Raw genomic sequence first — 25455 nt, forward strand, 5'->3', positions numbered from 1 at the left:
CTCTCATGATTTTATAGACCTCAATCAGGTCCCCCTCAACCTCCTTCTTTCCAATGAAAATGATCCTAACCTTCTTAACCTCTTCTCATAGCTAGCACCCTTCATACCAGTCAACATCCTGATGAACTTCCTCTGCACAATCTCCAAAGCATCCACATCCTTTTTGGTAATGTGGTGACCAGAACTGTACACAGCATTCCAAATGTGGCCGAACCAAAGTCTTATTCCTCAGTTCCCGTTGTAACATTGGATATGTCTGGTCTGGCCCTGGGGTCTTAACTATCTTGATGCTTCCCAGAATTTCCAGCACATCCACATCATTAATATCAATCTGTTCAAGCTTATTGACCTGGTCCATGGTGTTCCCACTATCAACAAGGTCCCTTTCTCCGGTGAATACTGAAGCAAAAACCTCATTTAGGGCCTCCCCTACCTTTTCAGACTCCAGGCACAAGTTCCCTCCACTATCCCCGATCAGCCCTACCCGCTCTCTGATCATTCTGTTGTGAATCACGTAAGTGTAGAATGCCTTTGAGTTTTCCCTAATCCTTCCCACCAAGGCTTTTTTGCTCCGCCCATCCTGGCTCTCCTCAGACCATTTTTGCATTCTTTCCTAGCTACCCTGTAATCCTCTAAAACTGTACCAAATCCTTGCTTCCTCAACCTTAAGTAAGCTTCCTTCTTCCTGTTGGCGAGAAGCTCCTCTACTCTTGTCATCCAAGGATCCTTCACCTTACCATTCCTTGTCTGTCTCAGTGGGACAAAGTTATCCAACACTCGCAACAAGTGCTCCTTAAACAGCCTCCACATTTCTGTTGTACACTCCCAATTTATACTGCACAGCTCCTGTCTAATAGCAGCATAATTTCCTCTCCCCTAATTAAATACTTTCTCATACTGTCTGCTCCTGTCCCTCTCCATGGCTATGGTATTGGTGAGGCCATTTTGGTCACTGTCACCGAAATGCTCTCCCACCGAGAGATCTGACACCTGGCCTGGCTCGGTGACTAGCACCAAATACAATATGGCCTACCCCATAGTCGGCCTATCCACATATTGAGTCAGGAATCCCTTCTGGACACACCACAAAATCGGCTCCATCCGGACCATCTGTGCTAAGACGGTTCCAATCAATATTGGGGAATTTGAAGTCACCCATAACAACAACTCTGTTACATCTGCACCTTTCCAAGATCTGCTATCCAGTCTGTTCTTCCATCTGTCTGCTGCTATTGGTGGGGGTGGGAGCAGGGGTCCACTGAAAACACCCAATTAACTGACTGCTCCTTTCCAGTTACTGACCTGCACCCATACTGACTCAGTAGACAAATCCTCCTCAATGACAATCTCATTTTCTGCAGGAGTGATGTACTCTCGAACTAACAATACTACTCCCCCTCCTCTTTTACCCCCCTCCATGTTCTTTGTAAAACGTCTAAACCCTGGAACATCCAGCGACCATTCCTACCCATGTGAAATCTATGTCTTGGTTATGGCCACAAGATCGGAGTTCCAAGTCCTGATCCATGCTCTAAGTTTATCACTCCTATTCTTGAGACTCCTTGCATCGAAACAGACACTTTTAAACACCCCTTTTTCCTATCAACTGTGTATCCTTCCTCTGCACTCTATTTCTGCCTGTTCAACAACTACTCTCTCCTCTGGTCTGTAGCTCTGATTCCCATTCCCCTGCTAAACTAGTTGAAACCTTCCCAAAGTGGTCTAGCAAATCTCCCACCCAGGACATTGGTGCCCCTCCAGTTTAAGTTAACTATGTATAGGTCCCACCTTCCCAGAAGGTATCCCAATGGTCCAAGTGAAGCCCTCCCTCCTGCACCAGTCCTGTAGCCACGTTCTTAGCTGCACTCGCTCCCTGTTCCTCGCCTGACTAATACGTGCGACCAGTAATAATCCTGAGATTACTCCTTTGCGCGTCCTTCTTGTTAGTTTCCAACCTAACTGCCCGAAATCACTTGTTAGATTCTCATCCCTTTTCCTGGCCATTCCATTGGTGCCAATGGGCACCACAACTTCTTGCTGCTCACCCTCCCCCTTCAGAACCTTGTAGACTCGATCAGAGACATCCCGGACCCTGGCACCTGGGAGACAACATACCTTCCGGGAGTCCTGTTCACAATCACAGAATCTCCTGTCTGTTCCTCTAACTATTGAGTCTCTTGCCACTAGCGCTTTTATATTGTCCCACTTCTCTTTTGAGCCACAGAGGCAGGCTCAGTGCCAGAGTGCTGGTCACTATGGCTTTCCACTGTAGGTCATCCACCCCAAAAGTATCTAAACTGGTATACTTATTAATGAGGGGAATGGCCAAAGGGGCCTTTTAGATTAGATTCCAGATTTAAAAAGCAACAAAGAACCACGAAGCAAGAAATAAAGGTAGATAACTTATGAATTCAAAATAGCACAGAATGTAAAAACAGGTAGGAAAGGTTTAGGTTGGAAAAGGGTGGCTAAAGTGGATGTAGATCTCTTGCAAGATGAGAAAGGAGAATTAATATTGGCTGAAACGTCCGAGGTCTTGAATGACTATTTTGTGTCAGTCTTCATGCTGGAAGATGTGTCTAACATGCCAAAGAATGATGTTAAGGAGGTGAGGACCTCAACTCAATTGATATCACTAAAAGGGCAGTGTTGAGCAAACTTGAGACTCTAACGATAGATTAGTTCCCTGGTCTTGATGGAATGCATCCCAGGGTGCTGAAAGAAATGGCAGAAGTTACAGGAGATGTGTTAGTGGTAATTTACCAAAATTCACTGGACTCCAGGCAGGTCACAGCAGACTGGAAGACAGTGAATGTCACACCACTGTTTATAAAAGGGTGCAGGCAAAAGGCAGGTAATGATAGGCCAGTTCGCTCAACATCTGTAGTTGGGAAAATGCCGAAGGCTATCATTAAAGAAGGAATAGTGAGACATCTGGATGGAAAGGGTTCCATCAGGCAGGCACAGCATGGATTCAGGAAGGGAAGGTCGTGTTTGACAAACTTACTGAAGTTCTTTGAGGATGTAACAAGCACGGTGGGTGGAGAGAAAGTAGGTGGATGTTGTATACTGAGATTTCCAGAAGGCTTTCGATAAGGTGCCACATAAAAGATTCATCCATAAGACAAGAATGTGTGGAGGTACAGGGAATGTACTAGCATGGACTGGTTCACTAAGAGTCAGGAAAGAATTGGGATAAATGTGTGTTTCTCTGGTTGGAGATCAGCGGTGAGTGGGGTGCCACAGGGGTCAGTGTTCAGCCCAGAGCTGTTCATAATATATATAAATAATTTGGAAGAGGAGACCAAGTGTAACATAGCCAAGGTTGTTGATGACACTAAATTGAGTGGAAAGGGAAACTATGCAGAGGATGTGGAGGGTCTGCAGAGAGATTTTGATAGGTTAAGAGAGTGGCCAAGGGTCTGGCAGATGGAGTACAATGCTTGTAAATGTGAGATTATCCACTTTAGAAGTAAAAATAGTCAGTCAGCGTATTATTTAAATGTGGAAAGATTGCAATATACTGTTGTGCAGAGGGACTTAGGAGTGCTCATACATGAATCGCAAAATGTTGATTTGCAAGTGCAACAGGTAATCAGGAAGGCAAACAGTAATATTGGCTTTCATTGCCAGAGGGATGGGTTTTAAGAGCGGGGAGGTTCTGCTGCAATTGTACAAGGTGTTGGTGAGGCTACACTTGGAGTATTATGCTCAGTTCTGGTCTCCTTACCTGAGGAAGGATCTACTGGAGCGGCACAGTGACTCATCGGTCAGCACTGCAGACCTGGGTTCAATTCCCGCCTCAGGCGACTGTGTGGAGTTGCACGTTCTCCCAATGTCGGCGTGGGTTTCCTCCGGGTGCTCCGGTTTCTTCCCACAATCCAAAGATGTGCAGGGCAGGTGGATTGGCCATGTTCAATCGCTCATAGCGTTAGGTGTATTAGTCAGGGGTAAATATAGGGTAGGGAAATGGGTCTGGGTGGGTTACTCTTCGGAGGGTCAGTGTGGACTTGTTGGTCTGAAGGGCATGTTTCCATACTGTAAGGAATCTAATCTACTGGCTTAAGAAACAGTGCAGAGGAGGTTCACCAAGTTGATTCTGGAGATGAGGGGCTTCTCCTGTGAGGAGAGGTAGACCCTCCTGTTGAGGGGAACTGGTTGGATCAGCAGGAGATGAAAAAATGGAGGGCTTGGAGACCTCCGTCATGGCAGATGGATGTGTACAGGGACTGGATCTCCATGGTGAAGATGAGGCGTTGGGGACCAGGGAAATGGAAGTCATGGAGGAGGTGGATGCGTGGGTGGTATTCTGAACGTAGGTGGGGAGTTCCTGGATTATGGGGGACAGGACGGTGTTGAGATATGCAGAAATAGGTTCGGTGGGGCAGGAGCAGGCTGAGACAATGGGTTGACGGGGTAGTCAGGTTTGTGGATTTTTGGGTTGGAGGTGAGGGGTTCCTGGACAATGAGGTAGGGGGCTGTGGATGGGAAATCCCCAGTGGTGATGAGGTTGTGGATGGCCTGGGAGATGATGGTTTGGTGATGGGGGGTGAGTTCGTGGTCAAGAGGCCGGTAGGAACTGGTATCCACGCGTTGGCGCTTGGCTTCAGCAGTGTAGTGGTTGGTATGCCAAACTACCACTGCACCCCACCCCCACCCTTGTCTGTAGGTTTAATGGTGAGGTTGGGGTTGGGGTTGGAGCAGGGGGAATGGAGGGCTGTGAGTTGTAAGGGTGAGAGGTTAGAGTGGGTGAGGGGGTTAGACAGGTTGAGGTGGTCAATGTCATGGCAGCAGTTGCAAATGAAGAGATTGAGGGTTGGTAATAGACCAGCACAGGGTGTCCAGGTCAGTTGGAGGTGGGAGGAGGGGTCCTCAAAGGGTGACATGGAGGCGGCCTTCCTCCAAACCAAAGGGGTAGCCATGGGCACCTGCATGGGCCCAGCTATGCCTGCCTCTTTGTGGGTATGTGGAACAGTCCATCTTCCCCTATCTCTTTCTCCCCTAAAGTGATGATTGTATCGGCACCACCTCATGCTCCCACCAGTTGAACAGTTCATCAAGTTCATTAACACCTTCCATTCCAACCTGAAGTTCCCATGGATCATCTCAGACACCTCCCTCCACTTCGTGGATCACTCCATCCCCATTTCTGACAACAAACTCAACACAGACATCTGCTACAAACCCACTGACCCCCACAGCTACCTGGATTACACCTCCTCCCACCCTGCCTTCTGTAAAAATGCCATCCCTTACTCCCAATTCCTTTGCCTCTGCCGCATCTGCTCCCAGGAGGACCAGTTTCACGATAAAGCATCCCAGATGGCCTCCTTCTTCAAAGACCGCAATTTCCCCTCCCAGATGGTTGACGATGCCCTCCAGCTCATCTCCTCCATTTCCTATACTCCACCCCTCCAGTCACAACAAGGATCCCTCTGGTCCTCACCTTCTACCCCACCAACCTCTGGGTACATCACATCATCTTCCGCCATTTCCGCCACCTACAAACAGACCCCACCACTAGGGATATATTTGCCTCTGCATTCCGGAGAGACCATTCCTTACACAACTCCGTTGTTAGGTCCAACTTCCCCTGCTAATTCCAGAAGTGCAAAACCTGTGCTCACACCTCCTCCCTCACCTCTGTCTAAGGTCCCAAAGCATCCTTCCACATTCAACAGAGATTTATCTGCACTTTCTTACACGTCATCTACTGTGTCGATTGTTTCCGATGTGTTCTCCTCTACATTGTGGAGACAGGACGCCAACTTGCAGAATGTTTCAGAGAACATCTCTGGGACACACACATCAAACAACCCCACCGCCCTTTGGCTGTACACTTTAACTCCCCCACCCACTCCGCCAAGAACATGCAGACCCTGGGCCTCCTCCATCACCTCCGCCATTACCACCCGACACCTGGAGGAAGAACGCTTCATCTTCTGCCTTGGGACGCTCCAACCACACAGGATTAATGTAGATTTTACCAGTTTCCTCAATTCTCCTCCCCTCACCTTATCCCAGATCCAACCCTCCAACTTAGCACCGTCCTTTTGAACTGTCCTACCTGTCCATCTTCCTTTCCACCTATCTGCTCCACCCTCCTCTCCAACCTATCATCTTCATCTCCATCTCCATATACCTATTGCATTACCAGCTACCTTCCTCTCTTCCTATTTATCTTTCAACCCCCTTGGTCCGCAAGCCTAATTCCTGCTGAAGGGCTAATGCTCGAAATGCCAATTCTCCTGCTCCTTGGATGCAGCCTCACTGGCTGTGTTTTTCCAGCACCACACTCTTTGACTCTTCATTCCAGATTGTCAGAATCTTCAGTACCTTTTTTGTGTTCTTCAGTAGTTTTGAATCTGCATTTCACTCCCTGAACTGATTGTGGAATCAAATGAAAGTAGCAACTGTTGGTTTTTTAAAATGAACAGTTAAGAAGAAAGATGATGGAATAGAAGAATAGAAGTGATTTTCCAGATATTTTGAAGAACCAGGAAGAGAACAAATGGTGAATAGCATTTTTGTCTTGTATCACTGCACAATTTTCACAATTTATTTATCAAACTAACCCATTACATGAGAGAACGTCTATCCTGGAACACCAAGAAGCCTCAACTCTTGGATTACCCAACATGCTGGTCTATTTTTGGAAATAAATACTTAATCACAATGGTGGCTGCGTAATCACAATATGACCAAGTTGACCAACCTTCGCACAAAATTCTACTTTTAAGACACACGATTGAAAATGAACAGAAACATAAAATTAGCTCAATTCTGTCACATAACACCTTGATGATTTCATAAGTGAGTAGCTTGGATGGAGTGAGTTTTAAGTTGCGTGTGAAGTGGAAACTGGGGGTGATACTGGAAATAAATCAAACAGAATCATATTTTAGATCAATGTACAGTGCATCTTATATTCAAATTTGCTTAATCAAATGGAACTGATAATAAATTGGCATCAGGGAGGTGGCAACAGGTTTCACCTTACTTGATAGCTTTGTCCGTTACAAAATTCCATGTCTGGAAATGTGTAAGAAAGTGGCCAGCACCAAACCTTTCATCATACAGCATGTCAAAAGGTGTGATTGGTTTCAATCTTTTGACTTACCCTTCAAGTGTCTGGGTATCTCTGATATCTCGTCGATGATGTTTGTATAATGTGCCACAGCAGCACCTGCTTGAAACAAATTTTTCCGTAAAATCAGATACAAGAATAATCACAGCAGTATGTATGATACTAATTTGGATGCAAGTGGAATTACACAGTACCGCTTTGCTCTATTTCTTCCAATATTTTGTCCAACTTCGGGACACCATTGCGCATTTTCACAAAAGATTTCCACATCACCCTTCGGGCTCCAGCTTCCTTCTCCATTACCAGATTCAGAAGAAGTTCGGCGCTTTCTACTTTTTTCCCATCGTCTGCCAGTTCAGTAACTTTCTGGAAATAACAAGAAGCACCATATTTCATAAACCGTGAATATTCAATAACTGTGTTATTTCAGTTTGTCAAATGAATCAAATGGATAACAGACGAAGAAACTCCCCTACACAGTGCAATTATCGGCATTAGCTCAAAATCAATCAAGTTACATTTCAGGATTTTAGCACGCTAAAATTTTCTGGGGACAGGTGGTAACATACTGCTAAAGTTATTGAGGTACTAAACTGGAGGCTAATGTTAAGACATTGGGGACATGTGTTCAAGTTGTATTATTGTTATATGGCGAAAAAGGATTTCAATAACACAAAAGAGGTGAGGTATTAACTGACAGCATTCTGAAAATGTGATCACAGTTGAACGTTATAAAAAAAACTGGCTTATTAACGTCCTTTCGGGATGGAAATTAAATCTGTCAGTTTTACTTGTTGTTGTTGACATTTGTCTCCACATTCACAGGAATGTGTTTGACCATTACACCCTCTGGATAGCAGTGGCAAGAACATAGAACATAGAACAATACAGCACAGTGTTGTTCCCCTTTGGCCCTCAATGTTGCGCCGATCCAAGCCCACCTAACCTACACTAGCCCACTATCCTCCATATGCCTATCCAATGCCCGTTAAATTGCCCATAAAGAGGGAGAGTCCACCACTGCTACTGGCAGGGCATTCCATGAACTCACGACTCGCTGAGTATAGAATCTACCCCTAACATCTGTCCTATACCTACCACCCCTTAATTTAAAGCTATGCCCCCTCAAATTGGTGACTCCATACGTGGAAAAAGATTCTCGTGGTCAACCCGATCGAAACCACTAATCATCTTGTACACCTCTATCAAGTCACCCCTAAACCTTCTTTTCTCCAATAAAAACAGCCCCAAGTGCCTCAGCCTTTCCTCAGACGATCTTCCTACCATACCAGGCAACATCCTGGTAAACCTCCTCTGGACCCGTTCCAGTGCCTCCACATCCTTCCTATAGTATGGCGACCAAAACTGCACACAATACTCCAGAAGCAGCCGCACCAGAGTCTTATACAACTGCAACATGACCTCAGAACTCCAGAATTCAATTCCTCTACCAATAAAGCCCAGTACACCATATGCCTTCTTGACAGCACTATTTAGCTGCGTGGCAACTTTCAGAGATCTGTGTATATGGACACCAAGATCTCTCTGCTCATCCACACTATCAAGTATCCGACCATTAGCCCAGTACCCCATCTTTTTGTTACTCATACCAAAGTGAATCACCTTACACTTAGCTACATTGAACTCCATGTGCCACCTTTCTGCCCAGCTCTGCAGCTTATCTATATCCCACTGTAACCTGCCACATTCTTCCTCACTGTCAACAACTCCACTGACTTTCGTATCATCCGCAAACTTGCTCACCCAACCTTGGAGCCCCTCCTGCAGGTCATTTCTAAAAATGACAAACACCAATGGTCCCAAAACAGATTCTTGTGAAACACCGTTCGTAACTGCACTCCAAGATGACCTTTACCATCAACTACTACCCTCTGTCTTCTTCCAGCCAGCCAATTCCTAATCCAAACCTCCAACTCACATTCAATGCCATACCTCCGTATTTCTTTGCAGTAGCCTACCATGGGGAACGTTATCAAATGCCTTACTAAAATCCATATACACCACATCTACCGCTTTACCCTCGTCCACCTCCTTAGTCACCCTCTCAAAGAATTCAATAAGGTTTTTGAGGCACGATCTGCCCTTCACAAAACCATGCTGACTATCCTTGATCACATTATTCCTATCCAGATGTTGATAAATCCTATCCCTTACAATTCTCTCTAAGACTTTGCCCACAACAGAAGTGAGGCTCACCGGCCTATAGTAACGAGGGTTATCCCTACTCCCCTTCTTGAACAAGGGAACCACATTTGCTATCCTCCAGTCTTCTGGCACTATTCCTATAGACAACGAGGACATAAATATCAAGGCCAATGGCTCTGCAATCTCCTCCCTTGCTTCCCAGAGAATCCTAGGATAAATGCCATCAGGCCCAGGGGACTTATCTATTTTCACCCCTTCCAGAATTTCCAACACTTCTTCCCTACATACCTCAAAGCCGTCCATTCTAATTAATTGTGACTCAGTATTCACATCGGCAACAATGTCCTGTTCCTGAGTGAACACTGACGAAAAGTATTCGTTCAGTGTCTCCCCAATCTCTTCAGCATCCACACGCAACTTCCCACTACTATCCTTGACTGGACCTATTCCTACCCTAGTCATTCTTTTAGTCCTGACATACCTATAGAAAGCCTTTTGGTTTTCCTTAATCCTATCAACTAAGGACTTTTCATGTCCCCTCCTTGCTGCTCTTAGCTCTCTCTTCAGATCATTCCTGGCTACCTTATAACTCTCAATCGCCCCAATTGAACCTTCACACCTCATCTTTACAAAGGCCGCCCTCTTCCCATTAACAAAGGATTCCAATTCCTTCTTAAACCATGGCTCCCTCACACGATCCTTTACTCCCTGCCTGACAGGTACATACTTATCAAGGACATTCAATAGTTGCTCCTTGAACAAGCTCCACATATCAATTGCGCCCTTGCCTTAAACCCTACTTTTCCAAGCCACGCATCATAAGTTGTGCCTCACCGCATCATAATTTCCCTGCCCCCAGCTATAACTCTTGCCCTGCAGTGCACACTTATCCCTCTCCATCACTACAGTAAAAGTCACCGAATTGTGGTCACTGTCCCCAAAGTGTTCACCTACCTCCAATTGTAACACTTGGCCTGGTTCGTTACCCAGAACCAAATCCAGTATGGCCTCACCTCTTGTTGGCCTGTCTACATATTCTGTCAGGAACTCCTCCTGCACACATTGGACAAACACCGACCCATCTAACGAACTCGAGCTATACCTTTCCCAGTCAATATCAGGAAAGTTAAAGCCCACATTACAACCACCCTATTACTTTTACTCTTCTGCTGAATCATCCTCGCAATCCTTTCTTCTACGTCTCTCGGACGATTAGGAGGCCTGTAGAAAACTCCTAACAGGGTGACCTCACCTTTCCTATTCCTAACCTCAGCCCAAACTACCTCAGATGGCGAGTCTTCATCCATCGTCCTTTCCACAGCTGTAATACTATCTTTGACAAGCAATGCCACACCTTTTACCCCCATCTCTGACCCGACTAAAACATTTAAACCCTGGAACCTGCAACAGCCAATCCTGTCCCTGTTCTACCCATGTCTCCGTAATAGCAACAACATCAAAATCCCAGGTACCAACCCACGCTGCAAGTTCACCTTCCTTATTTTGTATACTTCTTGCATTGAAGTATACACACTTCAAGCCACTTTCCTGTTTACAGGCACCCTCCTTTGAGATTGATGCCATGTTCCTAACCTCCCTACACTCCAGGTCCTGCACCCTAAAGCTGCAGTCTAGGTTCCCATGCCCCTGCAGAGTTAGTTTAAACCCCCCCCCCCCACCAAAGGGCACTAGCAAACCTCCCCCCAAGGATACTGGTGCCCCTCAGGTTCAGGTGTAGACCATCCTGTTTATAGAGGTCTCACCTTCCCCAGAAAGAACCCCAGTTATCCAGATACCAGAATCCCTCCCTCCTGCACCATCCCTGTAGCCATGCATTTAACTTTTCTCTCTTCCTATTCCTCGACTCTCTATCACGTGGCGCGGTAACTAACCAGAGACAACAACTCTGTTTGTTCTAACTCCGAGCTTCCAACCTATCTCCCTGAAAGCCTGCCTAACATCCTCAGCCCTCCTCCTACCTATGTCGTTGGTGCCAACGTGGACCACGACTTCGGGATGCTCCCCCTCCCCATTAAGGACCCGGAAAACACGATCAGAGACGTCATGTACCCTTGCACCTGGGAGGTAACATACCAAACATGAGAACAGTGACAAATGGTCAATAAATGCTGACGATAGCACGCATACACAGTCCATGAATGGATTAACAATAACACCTGACAGCAGATAAACGTTCCAACACTCTGTTCAAAGCGATGTGTGTCTCCCAGAGCAATAGTATTCTTTCAAGTGCAGTCACAGAGTTATAGACTTACAGAGATGTACTGCATGGAAGCAGACATTTTGATTCAAGTTGCCCATGCCGGACAATTATCCTCAGTTACCATCGGTCCAATTTTACAGCATTTGGCTCAAATACTCATCCAGATGCCTTTTAAATGTTGCAATTGTTCCAGCTTCCACCAAGTCCTCTGGCAGCTCATTCTACACACACACCACCCTCTGTGTGAAAAAGTTGCCCCTTTGGTCCCTTTTAAATCTTTCCCCTCTTACCATAAACCGATGCCCTATAGTGTTGAATTCCCCTTCCCTGGGGAAAAGAACTCGACTATTTACCCTGTTCATGCCCCCCATGAATTCATCAACCTCTGTAAGGTCAACCCTCAGCCTCTGTCACTCCAGGGAAAACAGCCCCAGCCTATTCAGCCTCTCCCTATAGTTCAAATCTTCCAACCCATTCAGCTTCTCCCTATAGCTCAAATCTTCCAATCTACCATGTGGAACCTTGTCAAAAGCGTTGCTGAAGTCCATATAGACAACATCGAATGCTCTACTTTCATCAAGCTTCTTTGTCACTTCCTTAGAAAACTCAATCAAGTTAGTAAGATACAATTTCCCATACACAACATCATGTCGACTGTCCTTAATTAGTTCTTGCCTTTCCAAATACATGGAAATCCTGTCCCTCAGAATCACCTACGAAAACTTACCTGTCACTGATGTCAGGCTCACCAGTCGATAGTTCCCTGGCTTTTCCTTACCAACTTTCTTAAATAATGGCACCACATTAGCCACTCTCCAGTCTTCTGGCACCTCAACTGTGGCTATCCATGATACAAATATCTCAGCAAGGAGTCTAGCAATCACCTCCCTTGATTCCCACAAAGAAAGTTGAATCGCTTGTCAAGAGGAAGAAGAAGGCTTATGTTAGGATCAAATGTAAACACTCAGTTAGGGAGCTTGAGAGTCACAAGTTAGCTGGGAAAGACCTAAAAGAGAGCTAAGTTGAGCGAGGAGGGAACATGAGAAGTTGTTGACAGATAGGATCAGGGAAAACAGTAAAGCTTTCCATAGGTATATAAGGGATAAAAGAATGACCAGAGTAAGATAAGGATCAAACAAGGACAGTAGTGGGAAGTTGTGCGTGGAGTCAGAGGATATAGGGAAGCGTTAAATGAACATTTCTCATCAGTATTCACACTGGATCAAGACAATGTTGTTGAGGAGAATACTGAGAAATAGGCTGTGAGACTAGATGGGATTGAGGTTCACAAGGAGAAGGTGTTAGAAATTCTGGAAAGTGTGAAAATAGTTAAATCTCCTGGGCTGGATGGAATTTATCCTAGGATTCTCTGGGAACCCGAGTCTTTGACTTTGATCTTTATGTCATCGTTGTTGGCTGGAATATTGCCAGAAGACTGGAGGATAGCAAATGTTGTTCCCTTGTTCAAGAAGGGGAGTAGAGACAACCCTGGTAATTATAGACCAGTGAGCCTTACTTTAGCTGTGGGTTAAGTGTTGGTAAAGGTCACAAGAAATTGGATTTATAATCATCTCGAATAGGTTAAGTTTTGCACCTTCTCTAGTAGGTAGATTCACATACTAAATAAGAAAATGTTCTTGTACACACTTAACAAACTCCTCTCCCTTAACACTATGGCAGTCCAAGTCTATGTTTGGAAAATTAAAATCTCCTACCATTACCACCCTATTTTCTTTTTTACAAATGACTGAAATTTCCTTACAAATCTGCTTCTCAATTTCCCACGAACTACTTGGGGGTTCTATAGTACAATTCCAATAAACTGATCATCCCTTTCTTATTTCCCAGTTCCACCCAAATAACTTCACTGGACTTGTTCCCAGGAATATCCTCCCCAAATACAGCCATAAGGTTAACCCTGAGCAAAACTGCCTCTCCTCCTGCTGTCTTGCCCCTTTTCAATCCTTCCTATGGCTTCTATTCCCTGGTACAATGAGCTGCCAGTCCTGTCCATCCCTGAGCCACATCTCTTTAATTGCTATGATATCCCAGTTCCATATTCACAATCATGCTCTGAGTTTATCTGCCTTACCCCTAGGCCTCTCGCATTGAAATAAATGCAATTTAATTTACCAGTCCTACCTCGTTCTCTGCCTTACTCTTGCCTGTCTTGACTGTTTGACTTCCTCCTTTTCTCAAGTGCACCAGCCTCAGACGTATCTCTTTTCTTACTATCTCTTTGGGTCTGTGTGGCCCCTTACTAGTTTAAATCCTCCCAAGAAGCTCGGGCAAATCTCCCCACCAGTTTATTCATTCCCTTCCAACCTGTCTTTGTAAATAGGTCACTTCCACCCCAGAAGAGATTCCAATTATTCAAAAATGTGAATCCTTCTCCCCTGCAATAGCTCCTCAGCCACACATTCATCTGTTCTATCCTCATATTCCTACCTTCACTAGCACATGGCACTGGGAGTAAAACAGATATTCCTACCTTTTTAATGTCTTGCCTAATTTCCTGTATTATCTCATCTGAATTTGGTACTTTTCTCACCCTATGTTGTTGCCTCCAATGCGTACAAGACCTGCCTGCTTGTCATTCTCCACTTTGAGAATATTCTGCACCTTCTCAAAGACACCCTTTGCCAGCCATTGAAACATCTGTCTGTGCCTCTGACTAGAGAGTGCCCTATAACAATCGATTGCTTGGAACCTGACATACCCCTCATTATATTAGAGCCTGTCCTTGTACCAGAAACTTAGCTGTCAGTGCACACTCCCCTGAGAATCCATCACCCTCTACATCTTCCAAAAAAACATGCTTGTTTGAGATGGGCAGAGCCACAGGAGACTCCTGCACTACCTGCCTACCTCTACTACCTTTCTCAGAGTTGAAAATGTGTTGCTGGAAAAGCGCAGCAAAAACAAATTTTCAGCTCTGATCTCCAGCATCTGCAGTCCTCACTTTCTCCTACCTTTCTCAGAGGTCAACTATCTACCTGACTGTATCTGAAGTTTCTCCAGCTTCCTGAAACTGCCATCCATCACCCCCCCCTGTCCAACTCCTGTAACTTCCTCAGTACTTCTCACTGCTGCTGCAAAGGATCCGTGTCATCCAATAGGATTTGCAACCAAACATACTTCCTCAATTATGATCACCAGAAACATTGGCGTTCTCCCTCTCTGCACCTTAACAATCTACAGACCCAGAAAATCGAATAGCTCTAAAAACATTTCTCTAGGATAACTTAGTGCCTATGTTTTATATTTTTAATAAAAGTCAGTTCACTAAAATCTCGGTGCTTCATTACTGATGTCTTTTAGGAATAAGGACTAACATTGTCTTCATGTAAAATAATCATACCTCTTGAAGAATGTAGAAAAGCAACTGAACACAATGAATATTCTACTTGGAAATTGTTTAAGAATTTCATGAACATCTCCCTGTTCCCAGCTGCCAGAGAAAGTGGTGGAGGCTGGTACAATTACAACATTTAAAAGGCATCTGGAAGGATATATGAATAAGAACGGTTTAGAGGGATATAGACCAAATGCTGGCAAATGGGACTTGATTAATTTAGGATACCTGGTCAGCATGGACGGGTTGAACTGACGTGTCTGTCTTCATGCTCTTTGGCTCCATGACTCTCTGACTCTCAAAGTGAGTTTAAATTAGCTTGTACGTGAGTTTGTAGCAATAAGTTCAGAAGGAAAGGAAATCGGCTGGAAATAGGAGGTTAACATTTTAGTTTAGTACAGAAGTTTTAGAAACCAAAGCTATGGAATAGACAACGTGCTTGTTGTACAATGATTTATACTGAAGAATTCAGTGCAGGATGTCTGGTGAATAAGACAAATAAACAGTTTCCACAATAGTGGCCCAAATGTATAGCACATTCCAATATGAATAAATCACTGAGAAAGGATTCAGAGAATCAGGGAAAGAAATAGCAAAGGTTTTCTCATTGGAGTGAAGAAGGATGAGAAGTGACTTGATAGCGATGTACAAGATGATGAGGCGTAGATAGAGTGGATAGTCAGAGACTTTTTCCCAGGGCAGAAATGGTTATCAAGAGGGGGTGTAATTATAAGGTTTAAGAGAGATGTTTAGGGGAGATGTCAGAGGTAGGTTCTTTACACAGAGAGTGGTGGGTGCACAGAATGCACTGCCAGCAGTGGTAGGACAGGCTTATACATTAGGGACATTTAAGTGACATTTATCTCTTGGATAGGCACAAAGATAGTAAAATGTAGCATGTGTAAGTTAATTTGATCTTAGGGGAGGATGAAAGATTGGCACAACACTGAAGGCTGAAAGGCCTGTACTGTGCTGTATTCAGCTCGGTTCTATATTCAGTTTTTCACTTTCCATTTCACTGTGCCAACAGTCTGGATGATGCAGGGTTGGAGAACTGCTAAAGTCCTGTTATTGCTTTTTAAAAAAATAGACATTTTTATTGAAAATTTAACATGTTTTTACAAACTTACAAATAAAAAAAACACAAGTACAAACACTAATACACAATTAAATCTTAAATAAATAATAGCCAAAGCCTGTCAACCAAAAAGAAGAGATACAGAGAAAAAAACGAGAAAGACAAAACTCAACTAACTACTAATCTTACCTACAACAAGCCAGAGTGTATGATCAAATATCTTACATTACTCAAGAGAAAAAGAAAGGATAACATAGTAATTAAGTAGTGAAGTACATGCTCGGAATGAGTTAACATCAAATCGTAATAAAACCCGTATTCATGCGGGATTCCTCCCCCAAGGGGCCCCCGGAACAGCCAAAACCGCTACCTCAACGAGATGAAAGCCCTTGACAATATGGCCGAAATATCTTATCTATGTAATTCAAAAAGGGCTGTCATATTTTATAGAATAATTCAGTTTTTTGGTGCACCATATTTGTAAGGAAGTCAAGAGGAATACATTGCATGGTTAATCTGTGCCAATTCGGAAGTCCTGGAGGGCCCTCGGCCACCCAGCTGACTAAGATATTTTTCCTTGCACAAAAGGAGAGAATGGAAAATAATTTCCTCCCATGCACATCCAGAGAAGGTAAACTCGAGAAGCCCAGGAGAAGAGATATTGGATCTACTCTAATTTCCTATCCCAAGATTTCTGTCAAGGCATTTGCTACTTTGGTCCAGTATTTGTGGATCTTATGGCATGTCCATAGCAGTGTGTAAGAGTGCCCAGCTCTGTTTTGCATTTGGGACACATTGGAGTTGCTCCTGCCCTAAATTTTGCCAATTGTTCCGGTGCTATATGAGTCCTATGGAGTATCTTTAACTGAATGGCCTGGGTTCTGTTACAAATGGAGATTCTTCTGGCATTTTCCCAGATGTCATCCCACATTCCTGTAGAAATTTCCAGCCCCAACTCCTGATCCCATGTTCTAAGCAGATGGTCCATGTCTTCCGACACTTCATTATGTAATAAGTGATAAAGAGTGCTGACCAAGGATACACCCATTGGCCACAACACTCTACGTTCTCTATCTGATTTATAAAGGCTATCTAATAGCGTAGTCTTCTTCTGTATGTAATCTCAAATTTGGAAGTATTGAAAGAGGTCTCCATTAGGTAATCCAAATTTCTGATGCAGCTGCTCAAAAGACATCAGGGCCCCCTTCTCAAACAGATCCCCTAAATAGGAAATATCCCTGGACCTCCAGGATTTGAATGTGGCATTTGTGAGCCCTGGTTGAAAACACCATACCCCTACAATGGGAGTACAGGGGGATGTTTTATGTGAATTACCCTCGTTTTGCCGCATTATATTCCAGGCTTTAATTGTGTTTAATACTATGGGGTTTTTACAGTGGTCCATAATGATTTTCATCTTATCTAAAAATAAGATGTTAATAAGAGGACACTTTACTTGAGAAGCCCAGATGTCCAGCCAGATTGATTGCGGGTCAGGCGAGAACCAATTGCTATGTAGCTTAATAGGGAACTCAGCTGACACTTCCTAAAGTATGGAAAATCCAGCCCTCCCCTTGCCTGTGGAAGCTGTAGCTTCCTTAACTTAATGAGGGAAAATCTATGATTCCAGATGAAAGAACCAAGCCAACCATATAATTTGCACAGTGCTGGCCTCGGCAGCATCACTGGGAGAATTCTCATATGGTATAAGAGACGGGGCAAGACATTCATTTTAATTAGAGCTATTCTTCCTAGCCAGGAAATTGGAAGATTCCCCGCAGCGTTGAAGGTCCTGCCTTATCCCTTCCAGTAGATGCCCAAAATTGACCTTGTACAGCTGACCAAATACTGGGGTGATAAAAATACCTAAATATAAAAAACCCTCCAGAGACCACAGAAAGGGAAAGTGAGATCCGTCCAATAAGTGGGACATACTAGCGAGGCTGCCCTATGGCATGGCCTCTGATTTTGAGAAATTAATTTTGGAACCTGAGAATGCACTAAATATATTAATATTTTGGATCAGGCGGGGCAACGATATCAGAGGATTACTAAGAAAAAGAGAACATCATCTGCATAAAGGATAATTTTATGTTTACTTGTACTAATCCTCGGGGCCGTTATATTAGAGTCAACCCGTATAGCTTCCGCTAGTGGCTCAATTATTAGCGTGAATAGCAACAGTGAGAGAGGACATCCCTGACAGCAGCCACTACCCACACTGAAGCTATCTGAGTCTAAACCATTAGTGATCACAACTGCTTTGGGATCATTGTACAATGTTGAGACCCATTTAGCAAATACCTTCCCAACGCCAAACCTTTCCAATGTATAGAACAGGTATGACCATTCTACCCTGTTGAATGCCTACTCCACATCCGAGACTACTATTCCCAGTACTTTTCCTGATGACAGACTTGAATCACATTCAAAACCCTTCTAATATTATGAGATGATATACAGCCCTTGATAAACCCCGTCTGATCCTCCTTTATGATGTGTGGCAATACCGTCTCCAGCCTCAATGCTAATGTTTTAGAAAGAATTTTAAAATCTACTTTTAGCAAGGATGTCAGTCTATATGATGTGCAATCTTCTGGGTCCTTTCCTTTTTTGAGAATAACAGAGATATTTGCCTCTTTCAGCGAAGGCGGGAGGGCAGCCCTGACCGTATGAGTAGTTGTACATGTCCATGCGTGAACCAGCTAATACTCCTGGAAACTCTTTGCAAACTTCAACCTGAAGTCAATCTGGGCCAGGTGCCTTACCGCTCTGAAGTTGCCTGATTGCGTCAAGTATTTCCTGGGTTGTTAGGGGAGCATTCAGGATCGACACCTGTTCTGGAGTTAAGTCCGGAAAAAGGACTGCATCCTCCTGGCTCTATCTTCACAATCCTGTGATTTATACAAATCAGAATAAAACTTTCTGAAGAATGTGTTGATCCTTTTATGATCGTGAGTCAGAGTACCAGTACTTTCCCTAACGGATGTGATAGCTTGAGGGGCCTTTTTATTCCCTTGCGAGAAATGCTAAGTATCTACCAGGTTCATCGCCAAATTCATATAATCTTTGCTTTGCAAATAATATTTCCCTCTTTGCCATTTGGGTAAGTGCGGTATTCAGGGCTGTCCTAAGGGCCGTAATCCTTTGTAATTTAGCAATAATCTGTCAATGTATACTGTTTCAGCTGCTTTTAAACGAGCCTCAAGTAGACGCTGTTGTACTCCCTTTAGATTTTTCTGGGTCACCAAGTATGAAATGATCAGACCTCGCACATAAACTTTAATGGTCTCCCACATCATTGATGGGTTACGAGCCGTACCTGAATTAATTTGCAAAAAAAGTTTTAAATTCTTGAGAAAAGTATTTTACAAATTTACTATCCTTCATTAAGAAGGAATCCATAAGCCAATGTCAGGGGGATGCCTCATTGTTCCTAGCCTTGATTTCCATATACACAGCAGCATGATCAGAAATTATCATAACACCTATTTTTCAGGATGATATGGAATTCAAAAAGGTCAAGGGGGCAAAAAACATATCAATTCTAGTGTGACACTTATGTGGATTAGAGTAAAAAGAGAAATCTCTGCCTTGTGGGTGAAACCACCTCCACACATCTACTAATCCTAATTCTTTATTCAAATCCACCAATTGTCTGGATCTGGGGGATACACCCGCAGTACTCTTGGGTATCCTGTCTATCTCCAGGTCCATAATACAATTAAAGTCTTCCCCTATAATTGTATGACGAGCCCGGAGAGCCGTCGGTTCAGGGGACAATACAGATTTAAAATCCCATATTCCTCTCCATTTATAAGGGCTTCAACCAATATATATCGTCCAGATTCATCTTTTATCTGACTTGGGATTTTGAAAGGGAGATTCTTCGTAATAAGAATGATTACTCCCCTACTTTTTGAGCTGAAAGAAGAAAAGAAAGCCTGATCAAATCCACCCTGTTTTAATTTCAAATGTTCTTTATCTAGTAAATGTGTCTCCTGTGGGAGAGCTATATCACTCCTTTCGTTTTTGAGATTAGATAGCATTTTCTTCCTTTTGACTGGCGAATTACTCCCTTTGACATTTGAGGTGCACCATTTAATCGAATGACTAACCATAATCGTCCAGGCAAGTCCGAGACCCCCCCAGAACGAGAAACCCCATCTGAAACACTCCCAGCATAGACCATAGAAAATTCACAAAAATAGAGATTCTTTAATCCACTCCAATTTAATAAAACACAATTTCTAAATAGAAAAAATATAAAACATATTTAAACGGAGACTTGCCCCCTTGTTTCCAGGGGGCATCACTTCCTTTCCGAAAACCCATCATATCCTCTCCCAACCAGTGCCCCACCCTCGACCCAGGCATCCCATAATAAAATAAAGAAAATTCAAGTGTGCTGTAAAGCTAAAGTTAACAGTGAGTACCCTACCCACTCCTACCCACACCAACACCTAGCAATATATTTGGCAATGTTAATACCACGTATAAACATATAAAACTATAAAATTACAGTCTTAGCAGATAATAATTAAATATAGTAACACAAAATAATAGCGGGAAACAAACCCGCTCTAAAAGAAAGAGATAAGGTAAGACAAGACAGGCACCCTCCTCACCTGAGTCAACTAGACCACACGGCCTATATATATAAAACAAAAAGGAAAATTGCAAAGTGGAAAACAAATAAGCTCCCTCCCTACCCCCCAGAGATAATATTAAGCAATACAGGTAATAAGAGAAAAAAAAGGGTATACCGGGGAACAGGGGGTTTGGGGAGGGGCGGGTTTTGGTGAGCAGAACAACTTCATTCACTACATGAATTAACTCTTACAATTTATTTGAGAGAGTCCAAAAATTCCTTGGCCTTCTCCGGCGATCCGAAGTTATAGATGGACCCTTCGTGGTTAAACATGGCATTGCTGGGTAGCGCAGGGATTATTGAATGTTTAAATCCCTTAGATGCTTCTTCGTTTCATCAAACACCCTCCTCTATGGTCCAAAGCTGGGGGAAAATCCTGAAACAGCATAATCTTGGATCCTTTTTAAGTCATGGCTTGGGGATCTTTCCCGAGATTTCTGGAGGCTTCCAGGAGTGTTTGCTTCTCTCTATAGCACTGCAGCCGGAATAGGACCGGGCAGGGGCGCTGGTCCGACCCGGGCCTGCATATTGCAACCCGGTGGGCCCATTCTACCCTTACCTGGCCTGATCCAGCCTCCAACTTCAACATCCGAGGAAGCCACTGCTCCAGAAACACTGCAAGCTGGCCTTCCTCTTCCCGTTTGGCAAGGCCCAGCAAACGAATATTTTTCGACGACCTCGATTCTCGAGGTTGATGATGTGATCTTCTAAGGCCCGGACTCGCCGTTCGACCCACGGCCAATTCTGCAGTAGACTTGCAGGTCGTGGCCTTTAGCTCTGCCCCTCCGACTCGATGTTCGATTTTTTCTATGTCTCGGTCGTGCTTTTGCAGCGCGACAGACAACAATTCCCACCTGCTCCTGGACTCTTCTATAAAGGCATTGATCTTCTCTTCAAGTTTGGCAATCACTGCAGCAAGGCTCGCCACCGTCGGTAAGTCTCCCGGGGTAGCTGCAGACACCTCTGCTGCAGCTAGGGAGGGTGGGGGAGGGGTTCCTGTGTGTTGCGAGCTGCGGGCATTCTTTCCCTTAGTCATTTTAACAGAGCATCAAACTACTCAAGTTCAGTTCAAAATGACTAACTGTATTGAATAAAAGTTATTTTAAATTATTTGGCAGGTGTGGTGGTGGCGGGCAGCCCACTTTGTCTGAGTCTTGGGCAGAGCACTACAGACTCAGACTTGCTGGGTCGCCGCCATCTTGGATCTCGTCCTATTATTGCAATGAAGGCAGAGCCAGAAACCAGAGTAAACACAAACCAAAAAGTAAACACATGCTGTTATTTTTGGTCAGAAACTGGCATCTAACAGTTTAAAATGTGTATTATTGATCAAGTCAAATGACTATGTGGTTCCTCACTGTGTGTGGCTACCTTTTGTAATTTTCTTCAGAAGGTATCCATGGTGGCTGATGAGGGTAACAAGAATCTAAATGGATATTGGCAAATTCATTTACAAGACCATAAGACATAGGAGTGGAAGTAAGGCCATTCAGCCCATCAAGTCCACTCTGCCATTCAATCATGGCTGATGGGCATCTTAGCGCCACTTACCTGCACTCTCCCCGTATCCCTTAATTCCTTGCGAGATTAAGAATTTATCAATCTCTGCCTTGAAGACATTTAACATCCCGGCCTCCACTGCGAGACATCACATGCAGACTGCTTAGAATACTAAAATATCCCAGGATCCAAATGAGGGTGTCTGGGCTGGTGCAACCGAAACTATTTAATGCTATCAATGGCATAAAGCCAAAAACAAAAATATAATGTTAAATATGCCAATCAAGATTGGCCAAATCTATGTGTTATGTGGAGAAAACAAAAATCTGTTAACATTTCAGGTCTGTAATGTTTTGTAAGAAGTGAGAATAGTTGGGAAACATAATAGATTTTGATCAAATGAAAGCGGTAGCTGAGATAAGAATAATTAACAAAACAGAAGGTCTGTTCAGAGGGTAGGGAAGATCAAATGACATATTGTTCAATGGGGCCATATCAAAGGATTAGATAAGAGACAGTGAAACTATGAGTCTGGAGGTGATATGATGGCAGAACTGAAAATGTGTGGTTGGAAAAGTGCAGCAGGTCAGGCAGCATCCAAGGAACAGGAGAATCGACGTTTCGGGCATAAGCCCTTCTTGAAGCCAACTTGAGCAATGCATAAACTCAAAAGCTAAATTTAAAAAAGATATGAAAGATGTATTATACAACCAATTAAAAAAGTGTATTCGAGTATGTGATCTGAAATTATTGAATTTAAAAAAAGGAAGTTTGCAAAACGCCCTCTTAATTTCTCTGTTATTTCCTTTTGGTGCATCCAATCTATCACTAACATCTAATTTGGCTGTTTTTATTTGCTGTTCTCCCTTTTTGTATTGACTTAATTTTTTTTTCCATTGCCAAGTTTACCCATTGCTCCTGAAAGCCACGAACCTGCAGAATTATCATCTTTCTGCAATGACATCATCAAACAGCGCCAGAGAATCTTTCACAAACAATTTCTGACTTTTCTACTTTCCTCATTTACGTAAGTTGGATGCAAAATTGCCTCAATGGCAAGACAAATGGTTCACACAGTTCATGAATGTTTTGCAAGAGGAAGGCAATTTTTATTGGGGTCATGCAGCATTGAGGTGAGCGTACCATGCAGTTCCTGAACTTATATGCATGACTTTCATTCAGGGGGCATGATTAAGAAGCCTTCACCTTGACATGGAAAATATCCAGGTGTTTACTAGTTGTCAATCCTATTCTATGTCAATGGAATTTACATATGCTCTGCAATGTAGCAGACAAAATTTAAGCTTGAGATGAATGATCAAATGTATCTCGGAATGACGATTAAATCTAGAAAAAAAACATAGAAATGGCATGAGGGGCACAGGACAAAGAAATATTAGTGCACAGATTGGTGAAGGGAATTGGGCAGGTAAGTGGACAGGAAGAAAATGAATAATTTCTTCGGGAGCTGAGACACAGAGGATCAGAAGATGAGAGTTTATATTTGAACCATATGTACACCAGTTAGACTGAGGTTGGAGCCTCTGTAGATGATTTCATTGATTGCACTATAGGAAGAAATCCATGGAATTCATGAGAATATTTTTCAGCAATTTGTTGAGGATTGGACAATAAATTGGGCTTGGATGTTTTTTGAATCATGTCAGTTGTACAGATGAGGGTGATTAGAGATGTATAAGGTGTATGTAAGATGAGAGCACCAAGTAGAGATAGCAGATATATTTTGTTTAGCAGTGTGGTGAACAAGTGCTTATGGAATTAGAGAGGGACTGAGGAGTTGATATGTCTGGAGGATAGTGCCTGAAAAACTGGCAGAAGCAGAAACCTGCATCGTTTTAAACAGATCTGTGAGGTATCATAATGTTCAGGTTTATGAACCAAGAGCTGAAATGCATGATGATGTCTGGGAGCAGTCAATGGTCCAAATTACCACATCTTGTCTTCCAATTATTTCTATGTTTTCATCATTCCAACAGAGATATCTTTTATGATCTGCAAATCCAAAACATTGACAGACATTTCTCACATTGATTGGATCTGTTGCCAAAATAACAGGTTCTCTTGAAAGTTTTCTGATGTTGAGTCAATTCAGATTAAGAGTGATTTTGTTCACTTGCCTGATGTTCCTGGCCATTGAAATGTCCCTCGTACGTTAACACCAAGCTGACACCTATCACCGCTTCTTCAATTTCCTGTTCCAATCTCTCCCGGTAGAATGTCGTCACCTTATAAAGGTCGCAATCGTTGAAGTTTTCAAGGCACTGGGAGACAGGATCTGTGAGTATAAAGTGTATAAATATTTTCAATGTATCCTACAAGTTACAGTCTTTAATTTATTGGTATAATTTTCATTTAACCAACCCATCAAATTCACTTAGTTTTCATGGAACAAAAAATGTTGAAGTAGTCTCATGGGCACGAATGAGTATGACACCTTTACACTGTCTTGCAGAGTTAAAGTCATTCTTCTTCCATCAAGTTAAAGGTAAGGTTCATTTCAGAAAATGTGTTGATCATTGTAAACTGTGTTATCACTGACGACAACTTTGAAGAAACAAAACTTTGGAATTTCCTGCGACTTCTCTTGGTGAAAGGACCTTTATTTAATGATTCACTTGCATTAACTACAGAAATCCTTCATAACATCGTGTGACATGCAATGCATGCCATGGTCAATCTTGGCACAGAGTTGGCAAGGAAAGTATGGGTGGCATCATTTCTATGCCCTCAAAGAGACTTAAAGTTCACACAGACATAAACAAATCAAATAAGTAAGTATACCAGTTAGAAACATCTAAAAAGACCCTTATGTTACACAAGCAGTTAAACATTTTGAAAAGCTGCTAGACAGCACAGACAAGAGAAGTCTATGTGAGATATTGAGAATGCATCTGAATGTCATTTGATTCCTCAACAGCGGTTATCATCCACAATGATGCCCAAATGGATGATTTGCTCAGTTTTGTTCTGCTTATGTTCTCATTTACCCATTCTTTCGAAGGATGAGCTTTTAATTAGTAATAAGCAAAAAGATCCATTTACAACCAACGTGAATGTCCCCTTATGTGTGATGCCATTACAAGTCTCTCAGAATCACACTTTCAGCCCATAGGATCCATATTGTCTCTGTAGATGCACAATTAAATTAGTCACATTCCCTTGGCTGGACTGTCTTCTTTACAAACCACTGTATAATTGCCATGTTGGCTCAGTGGTTAGCACTGCTGTCCCACAGTGTGAGGGACCTGGGTCCAGTTCTCACCTGGGCAGCTGTCTGTGTGGAGTTTGCACACTCTCCCTGTGGGTGTGCTCTGATTCCCTCCCATATTTTAGTCAGGGGTAAATGCCTGAGTGGGTCCCTCTTTGGAGGGTT

General features: G+C 43.3%; 1 pseudogene; it reads right to left on the minus strand.

Moving 5' to 3' along the window:
• LOC140486108 (NACHT, LRR and PYD domains-containing protein 3-like) overlaps positions 1–24356 on the minus strand; it is a 32896-nt pseudogene extending 8540 nt beyond the window's left edge.
• Positions 24357–25455: the final 1099 nt, after the last annotated feature.

The sequence above is a fragment of the Chiloscyllium punctatum genome, chromosome 15 (genome assembly GCF_047496795.1).
Source record: "Chiloscyllium punctatum isolate Juve2018m chromosome 15, sChiPun1.3, whole genome shotgun sequence".
Lineage (NCBI taxonomy): Eukaryota > Metazoa > Chordata > Chondrichthyes > Orectolobiformes > Hemiscylliidae > Chiloscyllium > Chiloscyllium punctatum.